Source organism: Carassius carassius, chromosome 3 (assembly GCF_963082965.1).
Source record: "Carassius carassius chromosome 3, fCarCar2.1, whole genome shotgun sequence".
In the NCBI taxonomy this organism is placed as follows: Eukaryota; Metazoa; Chordata; class Actinopteri; order Cypriniformes; family Cyprinidae; genus Carassius; species Carassius carassius.
Window position 1 is genome coordinate 37336519 of NC_081757.1, and position 27939 is coordinate 37364457.

At 37.9% G+C, this 27939-nt stretch overlaps 1 pseudogene; it reads left to right on the forward strand.

Moving 5' to 3' along the window:
- Positions 1-27939, forward strand: part of LOC132113138 (activating signal cointegrator 1-like) — a 101770-nt pseudogene that overhangs the window by 54694 nt on the left and 19137 nt on the right.

Sequence of the window (27939 nt, forward strand, 5' to 3'; positions counted from 1 at the left end):
GGGCGTAGAGCAGTCAGCAGTTACAGGTTCCTTTTTTGGACATTCGGCGCGTTCTTTTGGGAAAGTATGCTTGAATTTGAAATATTCGATATTCCCGATATATTCAAATTGTACATCGTTGTCAAAATTATTCCGATGTTATCGCTAATATTCGATATATCGCCCAGCCCTAATCACAATGTTAAAAACCAGGTTCAAAAACACAATGACAATGACACCAACTAGTAAATTAGGCGCGGTCCCTTAGATAATGAGAGAATGCATCCAATATGATATACATTCCAACACTTATTTCTTTCTCAAAATGCAGTAAATCCATATGAAAGTTCTTTTTCATTTTGAAACTGATGAAAATACACAATTTAGCAAGTTGATCCACATATGACAGCCTCTGAACTTGGTCAATACTAATTATATTATATCATAATCAATACTTATACAGGCACTGGACAAAAAATACATCCATCAGTCATCACTTCCGAAATGAATTAAATGGTTCATCTTGTTAATGCTATTAATTACAGCAATAAAATAAAATTTCATCATGATCAAGAACATGAACAACTATCACAGACCACAGAGATTCCAAAATGACATTTCCCTTACATTCAAGTTTCAAAAGTGCATTCATCTTTGCCATGTTACATTCGTTTAGTTGACTAATGCTATGGGCTCTATTAACAAAAACCTAAATGGCATTAATAAAAACACTTACACTGACAAGCTACACAATATCACGTTCATAACCAAATGCAATTAATAATGAACGCGATCTAGCGCAGCTTGTCAGTGATCTACGGCTCTGTATTAAATGTTGCTCCACCTAAAAGCACGTGATTGAGATTTACCGGTACTATTAGTCATAGAACCAACTTTACTGATGAGATTTGGATGACAATCACATGCGATTTATCGTGCAGCCTTTGTTTGTTGATCACAAAGTACAAAGTAGAGGAGTAAAACTAAGATGCAGAGTCTATTCAAAGCACAGCATTACTTTCTAGAGTGTGTGGAATGGTGCGCTGTGATTGGTTGTTACTGTTTACAGTGCTTGGAATGGTGTGCTGTGATTGGTTGAGTGGATAAATCGCATTCTGCAAGAAAGGGAGACTGGCGCTTGTCGCAGTTTGGGAAAAAAAGGGAGAAAACATAACCTAATAACTCTGCGAATGACACATTTTGCTTAATGTACTTTTCAATACTGGCCAGATATAATGCTGATTTTGGCGGAAACTGATAGATCTGTAAAGCAATATATTGTGAGAGGGCTGTGTGTTACCGCATCCCAAAACCCCAACTCAAAATAATAAACCACAAAGTTTGTAAGTGATACACTTCACTGTGCTTATCGAGAGCACTTCTCTGCTGTCTTCACTTGCTGTCGGAAACTTCCTATTTCCCACTTATGAAATCGTGACTACAAGCGCGTTGCATTCTTTTTTTTTTTTTTTTTTAAAATAACAGAAAAAAATGGTTTGTGAATGTTGTTGCTTAGCCTAAATCATTTTATTGGGAGTGTATAATTTTCATGTGAGTGCTGCTGCAGTCTTAGGCTCTCCAAATGCTCTAATTGGTTGAGACATGGGATGACGCCCATCCCAAGCCAGTACTGATCAACAGCCCACATCTCTTATGACCCGTGGTTTGTCTGTATGTGTATTCAGAGCCAGTGAGCAACAGACTTTCAAAATAATAATAATAAAAAAAACTGTTAATGCACCATAAAATAATGTTGGCATTAATTAACAGTTAACTGGTTTTTGACAAGGGCATGTTTTACACAATTTAGCCTAATTCTATTGACATGTTCAAGCAGAGTTTTGAATTTGTGTATACTATAAAATATTTTTATCTCTTTGTCACACTGCAAGACTGTTAAATTGAACTGAAGAAAGGTTATTAAAAGGGATGCACCTATACTACTTTTTCCAGTACTCGCCCGATACCGATACTTTTATTTTTGGTACTTGCCGAAACGGAGTACCAATATTTTTATTGCATTTGTAAAATTAAATATTGTGTACAGAAACCAAAAGAGTGTGTATAATGTTAGCTGGTTAACTTAATTTATTAAATAGTCAAACCAAAATTTATTCAGACACCTTCAACATTTCACATCATACTGTAGTTAAACTGTGTCAGAACAAAATCATCTTGATAATGTTAGATAACTTTGATATAAAGGTATGTAATGGATTACAATCAACCAAAAATTATTCAGACCGCTGTTAGTATGACAGTATTTACACAACTATCAATACTTAGTCGGGCAACCCTTAGCCTTAATGACTGCCTGTAGTCTCCTGGGCATGCTGTCATCCAGCTTCATGCAAACCTGAACTTCAGTTTTTTTCCCCAGACTTGGTCTGAATTTTTGGTCCCAAATTTTTTGCAGTTTTAGTGGTAGTTCACTGTTTGAAGAATTTTTGGGTATAATTTGTCACAGTTTACTTTATTTTGCATAAATGAACTAGAGTAAACACTAATAAAAAAAAATATAAAAAATTATATCTGGTCTCTCAATAATTTTTGGTTTTACTGCATATCCTTTGGTTATTTTCACACTTAATTATGCCCTTTAAAATATATTTTACAAGTTGTTACTTTCTTTGTTAATTTTTTTGCTCTGTTCATCTGTAATTTAACAACATTAGAGCTGCTCCATTGCAGCGGCTTAGTGCTGTAATCACGTGCTTTGATGTAGTAATGCAAGGAACCACTCGTTATAAATCTCCTGTAATATTTTCATAAATAGAAGTGTTTTTTGTTTAGTTTTTTTAATCTGAAACGTGCTGCGATTTATATCCCAGAGCCACTCATATAATGCAGAAACACTCAAGCAAGCAAAAGATGCGCAATGTGTGCATGTATTTGTACGGTTGCAGAACGAGAGGGACAGTAGTAACGTACTGCCTAGTGCATTACACACAGGCTGCTAGATTCACTTTCGCCAGAAAGTCATGAATGCCTGTTGAAAATAAATTGTTTATAGTGAATGCCCCTATAAATTGTCTTTTTTTTTTTATGATTTTAGTTTTAATCCAAATGCGTGTGCTGAGTGAACATCAAAGAACACACAACAGAAGTGCGTGCGCTCTCTCTTTCTCTCTCTCTCTATCTTCCTCCCTACAATTAAAGTAATTTGTGCATTATTTTACTTGTTTTTGCACATCAGCTATACAGGTGTTAATACTGAATGTTTAACATTATATTCATTGCATAGATATCCTACGTAGACAACCTTAATCTCTAATAACTCCATTCTGCTCTCTTGTTCTGTTGTCTGTGTTTCTTTGTCTGAATATGGCACTTATCACATGCTATCCAGTAATGGTATCGGTGCATCCCTAGTTAGTAAAATGCTATAAGAAAACTTAAAATAATTTTTGAACGCTAACAAATAAAAACAGATATTTTGCCTCATATTTTATACATTTGAAATGTTTAATGTAAGGTAAACATTTCCACATTAAACCTTACATACAAAAACGTTCAAGGTACTTGTCAATCTCTCATCTGCTGATCTTGAAGCGACATTTCCCAACAAGCATTTCAATCAGATATGTGGGCATATCACAACACGAGTGTAAGTTAATCTAGCAGTGGCTGAATTTATCCACATCTCCTGCGAGACAGCTCAAGTATGCAGAGGGACCTCATATCTGCAGCACTCTTAAAAGCCCTGATTGTGTCAAGCTCTTTTTGCAGATTTTAGTGTGGGGGAGGAAATAGTGTTGTGAAAAGCTTGTGCTTCTTGAATGCCGTGATACAATCAATCAATCAGGAGATAAGATGACCTGTGCCTTCCCCTGACAGATTAGATAGATGTCACCTTTCTTATGAAAGTGCCAGTCAATTTCGGCTCTCCTGTGTGCTGCCTATCAATTACGAGGAAAAGAAGCCTTTCAAAGCCTCTGTGCTTTCTGTGTGTGGTAACCAAGTGACTGAAAACAGCTCATTGTTTCCTCTCTCTCTTTTCAGTATCCCCAGATTGGCGAGGAGTCGACTTCTTCATTTGTCTTCATTTGCTCCAACCCCCAGGAGTTGGTGGTGAAATTTCCCATGAAAGGGAAACACAAGATTTGTAAGTCCTGTCTGCCTCTTTTCATGTGAGGGCTTTAGTTGTTCACCCTTTCTACACTCTCAGATGCACATTTAAACATATGCAATAAACCTAGTGAGCAGCCCATGGGGGCAGCAATTTTAAGCATCATATAGGCCACCACACACACACACACACACACACACAAAGGTATGCAGCTTCATTATGCTCCCAATAAGACACTTTTTAACCAAATTCTAAGGCAATATCACACACGGTACTGTGCAGAAGTATTTTGATTCTTATTCAAGGCATTTATTTTAAAATGTTTAATTATATCCAGTTATGTATATTATACAATATTTGCACAAGGAATGTTGGTACATCGAAGCAAAAGATATGTAACGTTTTAAATCAAATGTTTTTGAGAACCATCTAATGTACTCTCTTGTACATTACTGTATATCACTGTGTATCATTACTGCACTAAAGAAAGCCTGGTGAAAATATAAATTTGTTAGATAATTCAAATGCATAAATCTTGTAATTTTTGTACTTTGAGTTTACCAAAGTGCACAATGCAAAACTCCTTAAGAAACTATTTTTCCCATCTAGACAGTAGGAATCGAGGCAGCTCGCTAGCTTTTGAAACGGAGCTATGATGTTGCACATCTAATGCTGTAATTGTGGGGATGTTTGTTTACTCCACATGCAAGATTATGTACAGTGTTGGTGGAAATGTCCCTTGGAAACACGATCATTATTTTCTTCTCTTCTGGTTGTCCTTATCAGTTAATGCTTATTGTTGTCCTCACTATCATCATTAAGCTTTGGTTCCTTTTGGCATGATCAAGGTGTTATTCATTTGATTTATGCAGACCTATTTTCAAATGTTGGATCACATTTTTTACTAGGCAATGCCAGTAAGACAAATATACTATGGAAACCCATGGTAATACTGTGGAAACTATACTGTTGATAGCTTGAAATCCTACCATAGTGTATTAAAGTCGGTTAACGTAAAATTATTCTTACAATATGAAACAAATAGATGTAGGTCTGAATAAAAGCAAATGTACTACGGTTGGGCCGATAGATGATGTCATCGTCCATTGCCGATGGCTGATAGACATCACGATGTTGCACCGGCATTGTGATGCCCCCCCCACCCCTTTTTGAATGTATTATCGCTTTTTAGTTTCACTATCACTTTCGAGATTTGCGATCACACGTTTATACTATGGAGCGGCAGTACCACACATTTTACAAGATTATATGTTTGTCAGTGGTACTGAGGATCTGGAAATCTTTTGCCATCGTCCTCAGTCATCTTTCCTTACACAGAGTCTACACCAGATGCAAAAGTTGTCTTGTGGTGCTGTGCCACTTCAGCTAAAGACTGTCTACACTGGACATGACAAAGGGACCGTTGAAAATCATTAGAAATTTGTGTCAGCATGTCATAAATAGAACGCAGCAGCAGTTTACTGTTTGTGGTGTTTGTACTGGGATTTGTGGTGTCATGCCGCACCGCATCCAGTGTAGACCGCATCAAAGATTATAATGAGTTCTATTGACTGATCTGTATATAATGAATCTCTATTATAGATCAATGGTTCTATAGTATTTTGTCGCGCCGTGTTACTCGCATCCGCTGTAGACACGGTGTTAGGAATCGTTAGTTGTTTTCCCTTATAAAGGTGCACGTTTTATGCACACCTCCCCCAATCCCCCCTAAACCCCACCAACCCCATACCGCCTCCCCATCCCCACTAGCCCCAACTGATGTCATCGTCCATTGCCATGTTCCACTGTAGACATCGTCCGATGCCAAATTTGAAGACATTGCCCAACCCTAAAATGCACTCCAGCTGGTCCTTTTCCCTGGGTTTGATGAAAGGATTTGGGAAGCTTTAGAGTGGTACATTGCCATTACAGTGTTGGTGTTCAGCACCCCCCCCCCCCCCCCAAAAAAGGAGACCTCATGGCCGTGTACTTCTGGGAGGTCCTGGTCCAGCTGAGCAAGTGCCATTGAGATAAATGGGATTGCTAACGGATGAATGTTAGCTCTCTTTTAAGCATGCTAGAGCTCCTTGTTCCAGTCACACGACCCAAGTTTTGTCACCAGACAGCATAAGACCTATATGATGAAAGAAAAGAACTTTGACCTGCAAATATGCCTATATGAATGCATTGTTTTTCATCCACCGTAATGTTCACAGGAAATCTCTGCTCTTAATGGAGATGGTTTAGTGACGTTTTCCAAGGCATTCTTCACAGCAGCTCGTCTGTCAACAGTGGTCTTCACAGTACAGACTGGAAGCATTTCACACTTTGATAGTATCTGCGTGACGGTTCCTCCTTAATCACATTTACACATTCTTTTCCGTTTAACCTGCAAATAAAATTTATCAATTAATTATACAACTTCAATGAGAGTAAATGCATGAATTCTTGGGTGGAAAGCATCTCTGACAAGCATGGGTGATTGCTTTTACAAGAGCATAGGGGGCTAACTGTTCGGGGTCTTTTGTTTTCACAAAAAGGAAGCAAAAAGCCAGGCCCTCAAAAGCAATCTTTCCCTCTGACAGTCGAAGCTCCCTTATTTCTCCACCACCTTTTTATATTGTAATGGAGAATTTTATATCCATTTTGACCTTGTGTCTAGCCACCGTTTCCCATTCATTTTCATTCTGTCCTAAGCGACCACAGCTCTCAGGAGAGCCGACCTCTGTGAACTCCTCACAGGTTGAATGGGGGAGGAGATATGGACTGATAAGCTGGGAGAGCAGTGAAGAGTAAGTAGGCACCACAGCGATGTCCTGGTCTTTACCTTCCCTGTGTATTCTATGGTTTATCCAACATTATGGTCAAGATGTCACCCTTTTGGTCCTTACGCTCTGAAAAAGGCTTGTGAGCCAAAATGCTTATTTTAACTCCGTGTGTAAAATAAAACATCAGAAATTATGATTTTTTTTTAATGCAAATCACAGCTGAATTTTTGAAGTAATAAGATTTATGCTCCAAAATGTGATATTAAATTAGATCAGAGCAGTGGTTAAATTGGCTTTTGTAGGGAGGGGGAGCCCTTATTTACGGTGGTCATTAAAAATCGTGCCATAAAAAGACAGTGTTTTACACTAAAGTGGCTATTTTTACAGTATTAATGTGTAAGGTTGAGTAGTTATTCAAACAAAGATAAATACGTTTTACCTTTAATGCTAACAAGCAGGCAACGGATTTCACCCTCGGAAAACGTATGAAATTGAACATGTTTGAAAATATTGGTTGACATGATTTCCATTACACGAGAGTAGATGTTAAAACTTCATGCTGATTTGAACTTGGCTCTCGCCAAGATAAGCACCAACTAAGACGTAGCTTTACAGTAAACTAATGTGATCCATATGTGTCTCCATCCATTTATGTTTCCTTCCATATGATGCTAGATATCCTTCTGTTTGGTATTGACGGCTGAAGTGTAATGCTGGCTCCAGGGATCAGCTTATTTTGCCTCCCTGGCGCATCAGCACACACAACGGCTGCGACGCTGGCTCCGGGATCAACCATATTGCGGCCTCCCCAGCGCATCACCATGACAACTGTCTGGATTGAGCTAAGTAGGGTACATCTCTGGGGTCTTCAAGTGGGCACCTTCCATCCTCAGTGTTTCGTCGACTAGCCCACGACACCTCAAGAGGGCTCGACGGTGATGCTGGCGTCCCAGCATCACCCCCCTCCGTCCCCCACTCAACTCAGCCCAGCTTACTTTCCTGTACATCAGCGTTTCTTTCTTTCTATTGTGCTTGAGATCCCCAGCCAGAATCTTTTCGTCTCAACCACAGCCAGTTGCTGCTCCTCTCTGCTGCTTCAGCTAAGTTCTTCACTGTGCGACGCAACTCTTGGCCGCTGAATCCGACGTCTCTGAGAAACCGGGTTGTAGAGTGTGCCACAAATCCTCGACAACCCACTTCCACTGGGTAAACCCGGACTCTCCATCCTCGCTGTTCCGCTTCAGTGGCTAGTTGAGCATACCGCAGTTTCTTCCTCTCATACGCCTCATCTACAGCATCCTCCCATGGCACTGTTAACTCTATCAGGTGAACGAGGCGTGCTGATCCAGACCACAAGACAATATCTGGTCGAAGGTTAGTGGTGGCAATCTCAGGTGGAAAAATAAGCCCTTGACCAACATCTGCCAGCATTTTCCAGTCTCTAGCAGCTTCCAGTTGTCCTGGGCGAGAATTGGTTTTAACACCTTTTCTTGGTGGTTGCTCTCCTGGGCGTAGGAATGTTGTCTTTTGGGTGTAATGTTTTGATGGAACAGGTGGCAACTTATTGGTCATGTTACGCTTGTCTTCCAATGCTAAGGCCAAACATCGCAGCACCTGGTCATGGCGCCAAGTAAACCGTCCTTGGCTAAGAGCCACCTTACATCCTGTCAAAATATGCCTTAATGTTGCAGGTGATGAACACAAAGGACATGAGGGATCCTCTCCTACCCAGATGTTTAGGTTCTGTGGTGATGGGAGAACATCATATGTTGACCTGATGAGGAAACTGATCCTGCTCTGTTCCATTGACCATAGGTCTTGCCAGCCAATCTTGCGTTGTTCCACACTCTCCCACCTCATCCATTCTCCCTGCTTGGCCTGGGAAATGGCCTTTACACACCTCATCCTCTCCTCCTGCTTTTGCACCTCGTTGACTACCAACTTCCTCCTTTGAGCTGGGACTGCCTTGTGCCATGTAGGAGGAGCTGAACTGAGACCAAGACCCCCTCTTCCATGCTGAACTTGCCCAATGATATCACCAATTCGAAGGGCAGCCTTTGCATCTTGCACAGCTTTCTTTGCCGCCCACTTTCTTCCAGTTTTCAACACAGGTGCTGCTTCCCTTACGCATTTGTCGCGTGACTCTACTAATGTCATTTCCAGTCTGACCTTGGCGCACTTATATGTAAACATCTTTTTATCAATAAAACTATGTTGATTTAAGAGAATCAGGACAAATTTCTTTGGCAGTTTGTTATATTTGATTTAATCGCACCAACACAGGAGGTAATTACTCCACTCCCGAACAACACGTGCAGATGTGTGACGTGTGCAGACATAACCGTTTACACTTTAAATACATCACATTTACTTATTCACATACTACAATTCATGCATTCATCAGCTTCCAAATAGGAGTAAATGCAGGCTCCTCTGGTTTATGCGGTCTTTGTCTACAGGCAGCATGGTCTGCTGACCTCCTTGTCATCACCCACTTCCTAACAAACTTAGTTGGGTTGCACAACTCTAGTGGTGGAACACTAACTTTACGAACATCAAAGAGGACACATTGACAATCTTCAGCTGATTTCTCAGTGGTGAAACAATAATATTCATTGCTGAAAATCCCCTTTCACATTCAGCTGTGCTCACAGCCATCTACTGTGTTTTAATTTCAGAAGACCCTCTTTAATTGCCATGTTTGGGTTTTCCTTGTAGTCCCTGAAACCTTGTTTGACACTACAGTAGTTCATTGCCTGACTATCACACAGCTGCCTCAATTCTTCTCCATACAGCAGTGTCACTAGAGAGGACCAGGTGTCAGGTGACAACACATTTATTTGATCAGAAAGCTCCAGCTCATGCTCTGGGACCATCCTGAACTGCATGCTACAACTGAGTGGATGAGAAACTTTTTGTGGTTGATTTTTATTTGTCTCCCACCAGTTTTCAATGGAACCCCCTTAAAAACACCATCTTGAACAGCCTGACAGGCGATCTGGTAATGAGGGCCTGGTGTCTCCATCATTGCTAAGAAAACATCAGCCTACAGTTTAACTTTTTTTAAACCTTCTGAGAAACGAATTTCTCTGTGTTGTAATGCTTCAGACGAGTCTTTAAGCTCTTCTAGAGCATCCAACATTAGTCCCAAATTGACAACAAAACCCTCTGAGGTTTTTTTTACTTGCAAGCCCGTCATACATGCACCTTTCAGTCACTGCGAGATGACCTTCTGACAATTTTTTTTTTTTGTAATGCTAGATAGGCCTATATATAACCACCATTTAGCATTTAATGTTTTGAATTAATCATATTAGATAATTATATACTTTTTAAATATTTTATTTTTAAATATCAAATTGGTGTAAAAAAAAAAATCTGAACATTTTAGTAACTAAACAGAATTGTATTAGGTTTAGTAACAACAGTTTATATTGTTTACATACAGCTAATTTTTTTTATTGCTTGACACACATTTTATGATTTCAATTCAGTTCAGTGCTTGTGATTTGATTCAATATTGACTCATTTGGATAAATATTAGGTAGGCTACACAAGATCTCAAGACAAAAACATAAATAAATAAAAAAATAAAACTCACCTAATCAGCCCAGATATATAATGCGTTTAATTTATCATAACTACAACTGTATTTAAAATTGTTCATTAGCTAGAGATCATTCATTCACGTGACGCTATAGGGATCGGTCACATTTACAAGCGCCAAAATGGTATTTATTGCTTGAATTTTGAAATAAAATTTACAGAATCTGAGATGAGATTATTTTTTTATAACATAAGTATCCTGATCTGTCTTGTCTGTCGGTCTCCGTGTCCTCTTTGCTTTGCGATTTTCGCGAAGCCGTTCGCGGGTTTCCATGGTAACGTCGATGGTGTGCGGGGTGCTGAACCAGAGAACGCAGAGATTAATGCATTATGACGTCTGATAATTCCATGTAGCCTGGGTGTCTCTGTGTAGACTTGCTAATTATTCAGCCTCATATGCCATGTATTTACCAGGAGATTATAATAATTCAAGTGGAATAATAATATTTGGTGCTGAAGGAGATGGAGCTGAGCTCCGGCGTGGTGTGTTGTGGTCCAATTTAACCTATGGATAAGAATGTTTGGGTGTAAATAACCTTTTTTCCACACTTTTTCTGCACCCTATCATCCCAATCGCGTGTTGATGTATGGATTAGCAATCACAAAAAAATGCTTGCTGTCTTGGAGAATGAAGCTATTATGGAAAACTGACTTGTATAATAGAACGCCATCCATCTACCCTCATTGTTGCTGGAATTGCTGACATTTAGATGTTGGAAATTTGGACTCTGTCATTCCATTACAAGGAAATTTCCATTCGCTAATTAAAATGACTGTATTAAAGCTGTGTGGGTGCTGAGGTTTCTGTTCATCAGGCTCCAGAAATCTTTTATCCTGTCACTTCATCTCCTCACTGAAGGTCATCCTCGCTACATCGAGCTATCAGAGATATTCTGACGAGTGGCTTCAGCCATGTGTGAATATTGCAAGCTCACATCAGTGATTCTGTTACATGCTAGCCTTTTAAAGGCTAAAGGTTGTCTCTCTCTTCTTGCTTTATTCGAATCAATACGGTTTCATTATCCAAACAAGCATGCCTTGCAGGCTGCATGCAATCGTAATATGCAGCTCAGTTTCTAAGCATGCTGTGCTGAACTGCTTTGCTGAAGTACAGACTTGAAGTAGATGATCTGTTTATTTCCTCAAAAGAAACCACTTTTGTCTGGATTAACCAAATAAAGATATATTTTAATAAAAAGGTGACCTTTTTGTGCTTCTGGAGACTTATAGCCTGCTCTCTGACTACTGGCATAATGTCTGGTTTACTTGGCAGTTTATTCTGGTTAGAACTACTGCCCACTTTGAGCAAAAGGATATTGTCTGACTAGAATACAAAACATCCAATTGTAGTTTGTTTAATTTTTTCACAAAAGTTGATTCCAACTAAAATAAACTGACTCGCAGTCTTTGCTGTTTGTTTTATTTCAGTTAATGAAAAAAGGACTGATATATGTTTTTTTTCCTTACAAATTTGGGAACCCCTGGACCATTTCACAGACTGAACAAAGTGAAATACTGTTGCTCACATGGATATCTAGTTACTACCCACTCAGATTTCTCAGCTCCTTTAACACTTTTTACCATATTAAAACCATTCTGTAAGTTTATTTCCAGATTGTCCCACACAATCGGTTCAGAAAAGTGTGCAAAATCACCCACCAGTTACCTCACCACCCACTAGCTATACCTTACCGAGGGGCTATAGTACGCCATCAGCTTATTGACAACTTCTACTCTTATCGCCCTTCCTTTACTCCCTGCAGTGCCCTTGTTTCTTTTTCCCGTCGTTTCTCCACTATCTTTTTCATTCTCTTCCATAGGGAAACTAAAAAAGGTTTTGATTTATTCATGGACTCCTTTTATATATTCATGTATTTTCCAGGGCTGTCTGGGTGCGGTGGAATTTCTTGCTTCAGCAGCTGCTGGGATGCTCGACGGGTTTCAGGTCTATTGAGCCCTGCAGTGGGGGAAGGGAATGTGTATTGGGGGGTTATATATTACCCAGGAAATGTGCAGCAGGCTTCAGAGGTGACAGGCTGTGTTTATTACAGATCTGTCACACAGCTAATGGGCAGCCGGGAACTGGCTGCTTCACTAATGTGAAGGAGAAGCTTGCAGTGAACAAGGGGACTTCAGTGCTGGGAGAAGGGCTCCCTCCCCCCTATTTGCCCTTTAAACTCAAAGCAGTGACAGTGATCCGCAAACAGGGAAAAGGTGAACGGCGTATCCGCATACAGTGCTGCTGGCACAGAAGAGCATACGTTGTTTACGTACACTACCTTTCAAAAGTTTGGGATCAGTAAGATTTTTTATGTTTTTAATGGAGACTCTTATGCTCATCAAGGCTGTATTTATTTGATAAAAAAATACCGAAAAAAAACAGTAATATTGTGAAATATTATTGCAATTTCTTATATTGGTTTCCTATTTTTATATACTTTAAAGAATGATTTATTTCTGTTATGCAGGTTTTACATTTTCATCAGCCATTACTCTAGTCTAGTTGTGCTGCTAAATATTTTTTTGGAACCTGTAATACTTTTTTCTTTTCTTTTATTAATAAAAAGTTAAAAAGAGCAGCATTTATTCAAAACATAAATATTTTCTAACAATATTAGTCTTTACTATCACTTTTAATCCATTAAACACATCCTTGTGGAATAAAAAAAAAATTCTTAAAAAAAAAAGAGAGAAAGAAAAAATTTACTTACACTACTGTAATATTTAAAAGTTTAGGGTATGTTGTTGTAACACACAATTTCTATTTTTAATAAACACTGTTCTCTTTAACTATTTATCAAAAAATTCTGAAACAAATTATCACAGGTCCCAAAAAAATATTAAGAAGCAAAACGGTTTACAAAATTTTATAATAAATCAGCATATCAGAATGATTTCTGAAGGATCGTGTGACAATGAAGACTGGAATAATGATGTTGAAAATTCAGCTTCGCATTACAGGAATAAATTATATTTTAAAGGCAGGGTAGGTAATGTATAAACAACTTTCTTCCAAATTTGTTTAAACTTTCTATATATATCAATTCATAATTAAAATGTAAGTACTCTGATAAAAAGAGTATAAAAATCGAGTGACTCTAGACCGTTTAATCTGTATTAAACACAGCTCATTATTTCCATTTCGGGACGAAACATAGGATTGGCTTAGGCGACTGTCACTCTCTCGCAACCATGGCAACCACCCTTTTGCCACACATGACCTGCCCACTTGCGCATGCACGTTTGATTTGAGGAAATCAACAGGCACGGATCCTAGGAATACCAAAACAATGGCAGAGAAACAGCAAGCAAAATTCACAAGTACCAGCCTATGCAGTTAGTGAAGGCAAACCAGGCAAAAAAAGGAAGATAGTAACAGTACAAGAAAAGGCAATGAACAAAAAGTCTTTGGATAAACAAAGAAATAAAACGCGAGTTAATATCGTCGTGGCTTTCCAGCGATGGCGAGAACTGAGGGAACTCAAGGGGCTGAAAAGGGACTCCTTGATGGCTTTATTTCTGCTGGACAGGTAAATCTTTCTTTTTGTATTTTGATCATACATATTTTTTTGTTTATTTTTTCATGAAGCATGTGTCATTAGCACACGTAGCTGCATAATATAGCTAACCTGACATTACTTAGCGAGCCTTAGTAGAGACGATAAATAATCAGAAGGGAGGGGGTGGAGTGAATGGAAATAATGAGCTGTCTTTAAAACAGTCGTGAGAGGTCTACAGACACTCGATTTTTATACTTTCTTTTTCAGAGTACTTTTTAATTATGTATTGATAAATAAATAGTTTAAACAAATTTGGAAAAAAAGTTTTTTATACATTTTTTTTTTTACCTACCCTGCCTTTAAAGTATATTAAAATAGAAACTCTTATTTTAAATTGCAATAATGGTTCACAAAATAACAGTTTTTTTTTCTATATTTTTGGTCAAATGAATACAGCCTTGATGAGCACAAGAAACTTTGGGGAAAAAAATATGAAAAATTGTACTGATCCTAAACTTTTGAATGGTAGTGTATGTGATGCTCTCCAAAAGGGTGACACCGAGGAGACTAATTATTGAATTAAGTCATTATTTTTGTTTTCTTTGCGCATAAAAAGTATTTTCTTAGCTTCGTAAAGTTATGGTTGAACCAATGATATCACATGGTTTATTTTAATGATCTCCTTGCTATGTTTCTGAGCCTTGATTGTGTAAGGATCCTTGCTGTCTATGGGAGGGTCAGAGAGCTCTCTGAATGCATCAAAAATATCTTAATCTGTGTTCTGAAGATGAACGAAGGTCCCCAACAATCCACACAGCTTGTTGAATTCATTGGAAGTAGAGAAAGGCTGGAAAAGCATGTTGAATTTTCACTCCCCTAACCTAATGCTTTTCCACGAACCTACTTGGCACAATCATGGTGTCCCTATATTATTACAGGGACAATCCCCCTAAAGAGACCTTGGGTTAAGTGGCTTACAAGGACACAGTGATGTCAGTTCATGGCTAGTTCCTTACGAGGCTCGAGCCAGACACCGTCCAGTATAAGCTACTACACACCACCCTGTTTTTGCAATCGAATGCACATAAGACGTAACATTTTCATGTTCACAGTGAATCAGTGTTTTCGGGAGACTGTTGGGTTGACTGAGTTTGTACTTTAGAAATAAGCAGAAATGAAAATGAGTCTCCTTTTAATGGGTTGTATTGTGTACACTAGTGCAAATGTTGAAAGATTTTAAATTGTTAGCATTAGCACAAAGCTAAAAAAGTTATTTCATGGTATCTTTAAAGGGGTCATCGGATGCTATATGCACTTTTACAAGTTGTTTGAACTGAAATATGTGTTTGCAGTCTGTGTACACATCCACCCTATAATGATCCACCCAGTGTTTTTTTTTTTTTTTTTTTTATCAATTTCTTTTTTTTTAACTCATTAAATAATTCCCCTTGCTCATATCAAGCCATTCTCAGATACTTGTCTGTGTTATGTCACATAGACAGAGGCCCACCCACTATAGTTTTAGAAAAGATCCTGTTATTTTGAGAATTTATTGAATTCCCTTTTTTTCTGACATAGTGGACATGGTTTTTTTTGGTGGGTACATACCACATTTACACATGCAAATGGAAGAAATGTAAACCCTACTTTACTATATTTCATAATTTTTGTGAGAATATTTCAAAATATAACCCTAATTCTAGAAAAGTTGGGACGTTTTGTAAAATGATCAAATCTGTGATTTTGTTCATTCTATTTAACTTTTTTTAATTGAAATAAAAATAAAAAATAAAAATATTTCCAAAGTTTTCATTGACCAACTGTAAATAAACACACATTTTTATTTTGAAGTCTGCAACACACTTCAAAAAAAGTTGGGACAGAGGCAAAATTATATTATATAAAATTATATTATAAAATAACACAATTTTTGAAACAGCAGGTAGATTGGTAATAGGTGAGGGCATCATGTTTGTGTATAAAAGGAGCTTCTCAGTCTTTGCAAGCAAAGCTGTATCATGGCTCAAAATGTTTATTTACAAAATAAAATTAAGTTGGCCAGTAAAAACATTGGAACATTTCTTTTGTACTTCAATTCAATTAAATAAAGGTTAAAGAGAACAAACAACAAATTCTTGATTTTATGGCATTTCACAAAACATCACAACTTTTCTGGAACTAGAGATGTATAAAAATGGGATGCATATGCTCCTCATTTTCAAAATGGTTACTGTTTTAGTGCTGTACTGATGTATATATTTGTTGTAGTCAATTTTATTTATTTATTTATTTTTTGTCAGTGTGGTGTGCCAGCTATAATATCAATAATAATAATAAGAAGAAGAAGAAACATTTCTTAAGCAACAATCAGCATGGTTTCTGAAAGATAATGTGACAGTGAAAGCTTTCTATTTCTGATGCATTATTTGATGCATCCAGTGTAGAGACGGCGTTGGGATGTGGCAGGTCATTTTCTTTTGCAAGCTTCAGCTCATACATCTTTTGTGTAAACTCACATTAACAGGGTAAAAAGGGTGATGTTTTACACTGCCATTGAGAAATGTTAACAAGTATGTTTTAGACTTTTCATTAAGACCCTAAATTGAAGAATCATATTATCTTGTGGAAAATGGGGATCCGATGACCCCTTTAAGACCACATAACCCACTAAATGGACTCTTCATATTCATATTCCTACTTCTGTTCCTCACAGCCTTGTTTTCATTCATGTCACATTAAACGTGGCATTTACACTGAATAAGATCTGTTAATGTTTCTTAGTAACTGAAAACAAATGTAGTCCGTTTTTAGAGGTGTCCTCGAGGCCATGTGGAATAGAGTTTAAGAGTTTAATTGCTGACTACTTTTCCAGGCTCCCACACAGTGTTGTTCACTTGTATCATGCTGTGTGATCAAAATATCAGCAAGTGGTTTTATATGATTGTATATCTGTGTCTGTGTCACAATCCTTCAGTGCTAAGAAGTAGGGCTGCAACTAACGATTATTTTGATAATCGATTAATCTGTCGATTATTTTTACGATTAATCGGTTTATGTACTTATATTTTAGTTTTTTCCATTTTTTCCCCAAGTAAATTATTAATAAATGGTCTTTATCATTCAGCATAGATTTAAGAGATTATATATGTCATATCCTCATCAAAAATATACCTGGAGTTGTTTTATTGTGTTAGTAATTCTTTTGTTGAACTCTTCTGCAATCAGAACACTGACCCATACTCTAGCAAATTTCACAAGGAGATTTCAAATAATGTTTTCACCGTGGCAGTCCTTAGAGCTCCTAAAGTAGTTTAACATCCCGAACGAAGCTTATTAAGGAATCTTTCAGAACATATTTTCACGAAGAATAAGGATAAAACAGAATAAAATTGCAGTGCATTGTATTTTATTATTTACTGGGAAACAGCTTTATAGCTTTTGCTGTGAAATTGTAAACAATCCTTCAAAAAAAGTGCCAATGGCATGAAACCTGAATGGAACAACAGCTTTTACGACTAAACATTTGCAAACAACATTGTACTGGAGAATCTGCACAAATGAAAGTCTTAGGGGCCGTTCACATATCGCGCCTAAAACGCTTCTTTCCAAAGTGCTCGCGCAGAAGCGCCCCTGAGGCGTCTGCCTTTGCTAAGCAACCTCCTTGCTCTCTCCTTGAAGACGCGGAAATTTCAGCAAAGGATAAATGGATTTGTAGCTCATAAAAAATCGCTTGCAGTAGCTCTGCTACTAAATTTATTTCAAAATGGAAATCCATATACAACTATGATCAGCTGTTCCTTTCATCTTGACTGAGCTTTTAACGTTGTTACGGGAAAGGATGAAGCTGATTGGTTAGTTCTTGTCACATGACCCGCGGTGCGGTTGCGGCATTCTGAAAAGTTTAAATGTTTTTAACTCGATGCGGTGCGGTGTTGGAAATAACGAACTTGAGCGTGCAAAAGACGCGATATGTGAACGTCCCCTTAAACAGTTCAGTAGTGCAGAGTTTACAGGTTACTCTTCTTTTTTTTAAAGGCTCAATGTAAAGTACTCCCACATCACGCTGAATGCTGCAGACATAGACATCATATGATGTCTATGGCCGCAGAGACGCTGCTCGGGAAGCACGTGACATAAAACAAGGCCAGCTATTGGCTATTCGCTACTTCTCCTGTTGTACTGGCTGAGTAAAACCTCCGGTGGCTCATTACTGCCACACTTTGGTCACCGCAGATTTGAAATATGCACGAAATGAGCCGCTTACGGCAAATAAAAGTTATTTAGCAACGAATCGATGACTAAATTAGTTGACAACTATTTTAATAATCGATTTTAATCGATTAAATCGATTCGTTGTTTCAGCTCTACTAAGAAGGCTTGCTAGCTTTTAAAAAGAGTACTACATAAACACATAAAAAATGTGTATGTGAAAAGGGAATGGGGGAGACTGTTTGACAGTGCCAGAAAAAAAACAGCAAGTAAGCCTTTGAAGGTTCTGTGCACTCAAGCGGTGATCCAAGAATGCGGTTGGTATTTGGCTACGAATTGAAAAAGATGTAGCTCTCATTTCAAACATAGTTCAGCCTAGCATGAAATAAATTATGCAGCGAGACGCAGATTCAGTTATTTAAACATAGTTTGCTTGTTTGTTTTATGTTGTTTTCAACATCTTCGACTAGTTTTAAAAGCAGTGGCACAGATCTGGGGGTTTCCACCTAGTAGACCCACCAGTTAATGCAGTCCATTCCAGGCACATGCAAAATAAATAAAATTAAAATAAAATAAAAATTAAGAGAGTGAGTATAGACCACTTTCTGCTACATCTGGTAAATGCTTTGTTTAAAAAATACACCATTTAGGATCACCAATATTATTATTATTTTTTTAAAGAAGCCCTTTATGTTAAGATAATGCATATAATGGAACATCTTGAAAAGAGTTTTACTGTGTTGACTGTCATAACTGAATGCAACATGCTGTTTAAATGTTGAATGGAGAATGACTTGACTGCTGCAATGGTGGAAACAGTTCTGTGAACTTCAATTTAAGAACCTAACATACTGTCTGTTTCTCAAATAAAGCTATATTAAAGGGTAAGTTCACCCAAAAATGAAAATTAGGCCATAAATTACTCGTCCTGAAGTCATCCTAGGTGTATATGACTTTCTTCTTTCAGAATAATCCAGCCTGAGTTATTAAAAAAATGGACTTTGATCTTTCAAACTGTTTGATGCCACTCAGCGGGTGTTGCATTGCATCTGCGGATGACGTATGAGGTCAGTTTTGCGCATGCCCTGCTCCGAAGTGACGCATGCAGAAACGCAGGGGACAGATCAAAACAAAACCACAGTCACTAATTGAGTAAAAAATTAGGATTTGTAAAGAAGAATGTCTGAGGATTTCGAAATAAGCCAAGAGGAGGCTGGTTTTCCTTTGCTAAAGTAAGGAAACTTTGCTTCCTTTGCTCCTGTTACCAAACATTGGTTTTCACAAGATTCACCAGCGCATGCACAGTGCCGACCTCATAACGTCATCCACCCCAGAACTGCTTCTGTGAACAACTGTCAGTGCAAGCTACCATAAAGTGATTATTACGTTTTGAATATGAATATTTTTCTTAAAACGCATCGATTCGCTACAGAAGGCCCTTGTTCACCCCCCGGAGCCATGTGAGACACGTTTTATTTTATTTTTTTAATGGATGCGCTTTTTATTAAGCTTCTCTTGGACTGATGCAGTGCATAAACCGCTGAGTGGCATCAAACCGCTTGAAAGATCAAAGACCATTTTTTAATTAACTCTTAGTGGATTAGTCCGAAAGAAGAAAGTCATACAGTTGCATCTCAAAAAATGTGAATATTTTCTCCAAGATCAATCAAAAAAAGATTTATAAAACAGAAATGTTCAAGATCTCCAAAGTAGGTTTAATTATGCTTTCAATACTTGGTTGGGGCTCCTTTAGCACAAATTACTGCTTCAGTGCTGTGTGGCATGGAGACGATCAGTCTGTAGCACTGCTGAAGCGTTATTGAAGCCCAGGTTGCTTTGAAAGCAGCATTCAGCTCCACTGTATTGTTTGTCAGATTTTACTTATCTTCCCCTTCACAATACCCTTTAGATGCTCTGTTAGGATCAGGTGGCTGGCCAATCAAGCACAGTAATATCATGGTCATCAAATCACTTGTAAGTGGTTTTGGCACTGTGGGCAGGTGCTAAAGTCCTGCTGCAAAATGAAATCAGCATCTCCATAAAGCTCGAAAGCATAAAGTGCTCCAAAACCTCCTGGTAGATGGCTGCATTGACTTTGAACTTGATAAAACACAATGGACCAACACCAGCAGACGTCACAGCTCCCCAAATCATCACTGAAATGCTAAATTTACTTTCATCTGAAAAGAGAACTTTGGACCACTGAGCAACAGTCCAGTTCTTTTTCTCCTTACCCCAGGTGGAATGCATTTTTTTTTCTGGTTCAGCAGTGGCTTGGTTCTAGGAAAGTGACAGCTGTAGCCCTTTTCCAGAAGACGTCTGTGTGTGGTGACTCCTGATGCGCTGACTCCGGCTTCAGTCCACTCCTTATGAAGCTCTCCCAACTTCTTGAATCAGCGTTTCCTGACAATCTTCCCAAGGCTGTGGTCATCCCTGTTGCTTGAGCACCTTTTCCTACCACACTTTTTCCTTCCATTCAACTTTCTACGAATATATTTTGATACAGCACTCTGTGAACAGCCAGCCCTTTTAGCAATGAACTTCTCTGGCTTACCCTCCTTGTGGAGGGTGTTGATGATTGTCTTGATCAGATGTGCTAAAACACTGGTCACATTTAAAACTAGACTTAAAACTCATCTGTTTAGCTGTGCATTTATTAAATGAGCACTGTGCAACGTCCGAACTGATTGCAATATATATTTTCACTATTTTTTTTATTTAATTTTATTTAAAATCATTTTCTTACTGTTTTAAATTCATTTTAAATAAGTACAGTTTTAATAATTTTAAAAGTTTTAAAATTGCTTGTTTTATTCTTGTTATTATTTTTCTTCATTACTATTTTACTTTCTTTTATGTAAAGCACTTTGAATTACCATTGTGTACGAAATGTGCTATATAAATAAACTTGCCTTGCCTTCTGGACAACTGTCAAGTCAGTAGTCTTTCCCATAATTGTGGTTGCATGCTCTAAACTAGCCCAAGAGGTACCCAGTACTCAAAATTAATCAAACTAATTAAGCTCCAAATGGAATATTCAAATTTTTTTTAATTGTTTAAAACAAAACAACTCTTGAAATATTTCAGTGTTTTGTGTGCAATTAATCTAGAATATAAGACAGTTTGCTTTTTAAAATAAAATTACCAAAAATAAATGCCTTTTCCATGATATTCAAATTTTGAGATGATTTGAGCCAAATTTTTTTACAGATTTGGCTTAGTCCCATCTAATACCCAGTATGTCAAAAATGGTCTGTATTAGACCTGATAGAGTATCAAATTGGCAAATCGCAAATAAACATTAAACTAAACCTAGTGGAACCAAGTGGTATTGCACAAAATATTAATTCCATTAGTCCTTCCAGTCTCTTCCTCATCTTTAGTTTTTCAGAGATACTGTTTATCCTGGCTTAAACTCATGCCTTGACATGTTGGATCCCTCGAAACCATCCAGCCTCACAGCAGGAAAGCTCCAGAGTCTACAAATGGCTTGCTTTTAGCTGTCTCCACTCATTACACTGGAAAAGTATTTCAGCACTGAAAAAAATGAAAGTGCACCCTTAATGTCTCCCCTGACAGAATGCCAGTAGTCCTGAGAGGCAGATCTGTAGTAGTCTGGCATGATGTTGCTTTCCATTTGTTACCAGTAATGACTGCTCTGCTTAGAGAGCCCAAGTCCTCAGAGAAGAGCGATGGAGATTTTGTCTATGTGCGGGCTGCCTGCTGCTCCCATGTTTCTCATGCTGTCTGAGGTTTAATTTTCCCACTACAGCACGTATGAATAATGATATGAGGCAAAGAGCCCTCTTCTTTATCTTAATTTAATCCTAATTTACACAACATCCAACTGCAATAGAGCACTGGCAACAGAGTGGGAGTACTGGAGTCCACACCATATGATGACAAAGATTACAAGGTTTCCGTTTGGTGTTGTCAAGCGTGTTTTTACAGGCTCTTCTGTCGACAAACACATCTACTACTTTTCTTACTGGAAGTAGGAATCCTTGACTCTGTACTCTCAGCCTCTGCCAAGATGGCCATTTAAGCTCTTAAAAAATTAATGCATGAGTGAGAGAGGAAGATGGTGGGAGTAAATGGAAAGACTTTGTGCATAGATGAAAGTCGAGTTGCTGGTCTCTGGTTACTGTTGTTGCTCATTTGCACCTTCCATCTTTAAGTGTTGCATGAGCACCTTTGTTTGAAAGAAGCTTTTCTCTAAAAAAAAAAGATCAAATATCTAAAAAACACATAAATTATATTTTACATCTGTTTGTGTGACTGTGTCTTGCAGTAGGGCTTCCATCTCATAAATGCTATTTTATATCTTACAATTATACTAGTGCTAAATTTAAACTTCCATAATAACCTTTTTATTTTTTTTTTCTTTGATTCCTAAATATTCTTGCCTAGTTTTTCCTTCAGTTGCCTTGATGGTTGTTGGTTGTTGACTTGGACTAATTGGAATATTGGATGTCTATTCAAACTGTTGTCTACAACATTTGTTCTTAAAGAATTATTGTTTTAAAAACATTGTATTAATACAACGAATAACTGCAGAGGTTTAATAGGAAAATTGACCATTTTGGTTTCTAAGTGTTTCTTGAGTTCCAAATCAATGCCTTATGGTAGGCTTAAATTCGATTTTTGTTGCAAATGAAGCTGTATTTAGTTTGAGTTGTTTCCCTTTTAAATGAAGCCATTTTCTTAATGGTTTTTTAAGGTTGAGGCCATGTTGTGCAATTTGTCCTTTCTGGCATTTTTCTAATTCGAGCAACTTCTACCAAATGACAGATGAATTGGCTCAAAAGTGCTATAGAGTATGATTGAATGTATTTTATATATACAAAATATATTGAATGTGAATTGTGCAATATACCCAGACACTGTCTAACTGTTTTTCATTGTTGTTCCATGCTCTCCACAGCCCTATCACAACATGCCTTACACACTAGGTTGCCAAGCACAACACCTTAAATGAAAGCTTTGTTGTAACCACTTCAAATCAGTGGGTGTTACCCTATTCATGCTGCATTACTCCTTAAGTGGCTTAAAAACAAAGGCAGGGTTATCCCTTGACCATTTTCTCATTGTGCAGGTCTAACTGGAGAAGTACAATACTACTATAGGTCAACACAACTTGATGTACGCGGTTGTAGATTGTTGGAAAAAACATTTGACTTGCATATTTTGTGTAAAACACAGAATTGCTGTGAATATTTAATGTTATGTGTAGACGTATGCTTACTGCTGGTATTAAGTAGCTCTCAATTAACTTCAGTATCTTTATACCAAGAATCTGTCCAAGACATTCTGTGACAAATAGTTACACATTTGCTTGGCTGTCAGAGATCACAATTGTAATAAAACTTGCTGGAGTTCATATAAAAGGCCAGAGCATTGGTGCATCACACATGGCTTTCCTTCATGCTACATTTCTGTTCTGTTGAGTGTGAAAGAGATTTCAGAGAGTCCTCAATGCTCTGTTGTGCTCTTCTCTCACATTCCCCACCACATGTAGGCTAGGTGCCCTGGCTACTGCTGCAAGTGCACTCAGCATGCAGTGAGAGTCACTCCCTTGCCCTGACTTGCCAACAGCAGCAGCTCTGTATTATGTACAGAAAACATGCTTTTAGTTTTGTTGACAAGCTCCAACATGGAAATTAGTAGAATATCTAGATTCATGTCTGGGTGTTCTGACTGCCACCCACCGTACAGTTAAACACTGAAACTTGATATAAATAAAAATGCCTCTCTGCTTCCTTTTGAATAAGAATAGTTAAATTTGACATTTTTGTGCCATATATCCCAGTAAGGGATCCTCATACCTTTTCTGAATGCCCTTTCGTAAATGTTGATATTCCAACAGTTCCATTGACCTAATTGATTATCTCAATGATGTTAGCATGCTTGGATGAAGTACAGGGGGTAGGGTGGGATGTGTATTTGGGGAGGTGTGCCCAAAGCATGAATACTTATAAGTAGGGCTGGGTATCGATTCAGATGTTCCAGATCGATTCGATTTCGATTCACAAGCTCTCAAATCGATTCGATTTTCAATTTCGATTCTCGATTCGATTTTATATTAGAGCTGTAATCGGGCCTTAAAAGTTAAGCCCAGCCCGAGCCCGACAAGTACATTTTGATTGACAGCTTTTTAAAAGCCCGAACCCATTTACAACCCGACATTATTCAAATGTAGCACACAGCTCTTTTGCCTTTTGTCAGGAATTAGTCATTTATACATGTTTTAACCTAATTTATACATGACTAACGTAATAGACCACTTGGAAGTTTGAGCAAAGAAATAAAATAAGTCCTCTGTAACATCATAATATCTCGGCACTCTATAAATAGCCCTAGGTATAGGCTCATTTAGAATGTAATAGGCCAACGCCCCAATAAAAACAATTCTTTCTTAAATTTAATTAAGATAAATTCTAAATTAAGATGGGTATTTGGCAATAACGAAATTAATTAAGATAAAGGCTCTGCCGGATTTGCTTCGCCATAGCTGCTGACATAATAAAATAATAATGCCAACATTAGCTTGTATAGCCTACTCTGTCTACATTATGCATTTAAGACTCAATTAATATTTAGTTATTATTTGAAAAACATTTACTCACCAAGATTAGGTAAGGCCTAGGTGTTTTTGTGGATGAAAATGATTGAATCCACTGTAGATGGCTTCAGAGCGTTGCTGCGCTCACTGATGGAGCGTCCAGCAATATAACCCTCTGGCTCATTCGAGGATTCTCATTATAAACAAGGTCAAAACTTTTCCAAACCTCAGACTTTGCTTTAGTTGCTGGTGCTACCAAAAACGTAATCGTCAGAGGCAAGCCTCCGTTTCAACTACTCAGCATACATTTTTGCATCTTTCTCACGCTAATCGAAACACATTACATGACCGTTCATTTACCGCACAAGCCAGAGCCTGTGTAAAATGATATAAATGAAGCCTGAATCGAAATGAAGTCCGATCGGGTCCCGTCGGGTTCGGGCAAAGATAAGCTCTATTTTCTATACTCGATTCTCGATTCAAGTCAATGAATATAGATTTAATACAAATACTTTATGTATAAAAAAGAACAGTGAACATAAGTTTACAATTGGGTAATTAATAAAAAGAAATTAAGAGCCACAAACCTGTATATTAAACTCTTTTATTTTAGGTACACTTGGGTACATTAGAACAGAACCCATCTGTAATTTTCAAATGCATACAATTATGTTAAATAAATACAAGTTTGATGCAAGATGAAAAATGCTTTGTTCTTGTCCACAACACTATCGTCGTCGTCTTGCTTATGAAATCTAAAATGCTTCCACACCTCTGACTTTTTATGTGAAGGTGGCATCAACGTCGACAAAGCACCTGAAACCCTTTAAGCCAATGGTTCTCAACCTTTTTTCCCACTGGGCCGCATTATGGTCCAAGTACAAGTCTCGCGGGCCGCTCGCACATTATGTCACCAATACAAACCAACCTGATTTATAATATTATAGCCTAAATATTATGATATCTAATCGATTAGATTCATTGAAATAAATAAATAATTCTACTACACCTGATTCTGTCGGGAGCTGAACAATTTTGTGAAATTCGGCTACATCACAATGAAGTTGCGATTGTAAAGCCTGTGTTATACTTTCCGGATGAGCAATCCGGACGCCGACACGGCCAGTGCTGATGTGGACTTCTTCCATTTATACTTCCGAAAGCGCACGCTGATGGTCCGTTTTGCAACAAACATGTGAACAAACAATTGCCCAGAATCATTGCACATCGCTGTCTTTATATTCTTTATTGACGGATTGCACAGGTTTGATTGGCAATTGGCTTCTTCACACTGCCTGAACATGTGCAATTGTGCTTTTGAACACTACTGACCACACGCACATGTCCGCGCTGTTGTCTGCTCAGAGCCTCTGCTCTCCGATGGCGATTTTTACGTCACGCCTACCTAGCAGTCCATAGCGGACTGGCGGACACAGAAAGTATAAGAGGCTTTAAGATGCAGTCTATAAGACGCGCACTGGAGCATGACTTGACGCGCGACATTGCAAAAAATGTACGTTCACAAATGTAGCCTATGTTGATCCAAATATGGAAAGCACTTTCGAATTTAATAATGAGGTTCTCTCCAGAGATGTTTTGCCACATTCCTTCAATTAAGGATGATTGCTGCATAGTATATGGTGTTTCCATTTGCTTGAACTTCAAGTGAGTTGCAAAAGTGTGTGTGTGTGTGTGTTCAGCATATGGTGGGCCGCATTTGAATTCGTGACGGGCCGCGGGTTGAGAACCACTGCTTTAAACACTGAATGAATGAATGAATGACAGGTTCGTTGGTAACATCGCACAAGGCACATAAGAGGGTGATATCTAGTGGAGAAGATTTGTAATTAGATTAACGCTAATCTTATGTTCAATGTCTGCGGAAATAAATATGAAAAAAAAATCGATTCATGGCCTTTGAGAATCGATTTTGAATCAACCACATTTTAAAAACGATTAATCGAAAAATCTATTTTTTTACCCAGCGCTACTTATAAGAGAACGCAACTAATGATTCCTAATACCGTGTCTACACCGGATGTGAGCGGCGCAGTGCGACATAATACTATAGAACCACTGATGTATAATAGAGATTCATTATGTATCACGGCATGGCATAACACCACAAATCTATGACAGTAAACTGTTGCTGCATTCTATTTAAGACATGCTGACACAAATTTCAAATGATTTTCAATGGTCCCTTTGTTGTGTCCAGTGTCTAGTCATTAGCTGATGTGGCACAGCGTCACACAACAACTTTCGCGTCTGGTGTAGACACGGTGTAAGGAGAGATTGAGGATGATGTCGAATGATTTGCAGATCCTCAGTAATACTGACAAACATAATCTTGTAAAATGTGTGGTAAGTACTGCTGCTCCATAGTAAAAATAGAGAATGTGCGATCGCAAATCTCTAAAGTGATAGTGAAAAAAAAGCAATCGTGTATTCAAAAAGGGACGGGGTATCACGATGCTGGCACAACATCGTGATGTCTACCAGCCATCGGTGATGGACGATGGCATCGTCTGTTGGACTAACCCTATTATGCATCTGCACAAACTACTTCATAAGGGGGTTTAATTTTGTAGGTAGTGTTCAAGTTTTTAAAAATAACAAAAATAAATGCATGATAATAGTGCATTGGATTGACACTATTCTAACGATTTTTTGTGAACAAATACTTACATTTTGGTATCTTCCACACATAAATAGTGCAAATGTACAGTAAATACATTTAAAATGTCTGTTTATGTGTAACAATGAAATTTGTACAAGATGGAGAAAAATATGACTCTTTTTTTACTGTAATGGTTAGGTTCAGGTTTGCAGCTTATATTTTTGTTTTCATACAATTTTCCCATCTTGTATGAATTATGACTAGATTGGAAGTGACTAAATCTTTCATGTTAAAATGAGTTTGTTCTAACCAACCACAGCAATGCTGTATTCCTCTTTGAGTATAGATGGAAAAATGTGTTTTTCACTGGAAACTGTCACGTCCTGCCTGATTAAAATATGTAATATTATTATCTTTTTTTGGGAGCATAGCTGATTATTAACTCTTGCTGAATGTCCCACTTGTCACTGTGAATCTGGCATCACTTGGGGAGCTTTAAAAAGAGTCCGCACTGGTGTTAGTCATCTTTAATGTTTACTACCTCTCTTTTACCTGGACAGCAGCCACTGCCTGAGCTGAAAGAGGAATGTGTTGCTTTGAGAGACTTGCGATATGGCTGGAATTTC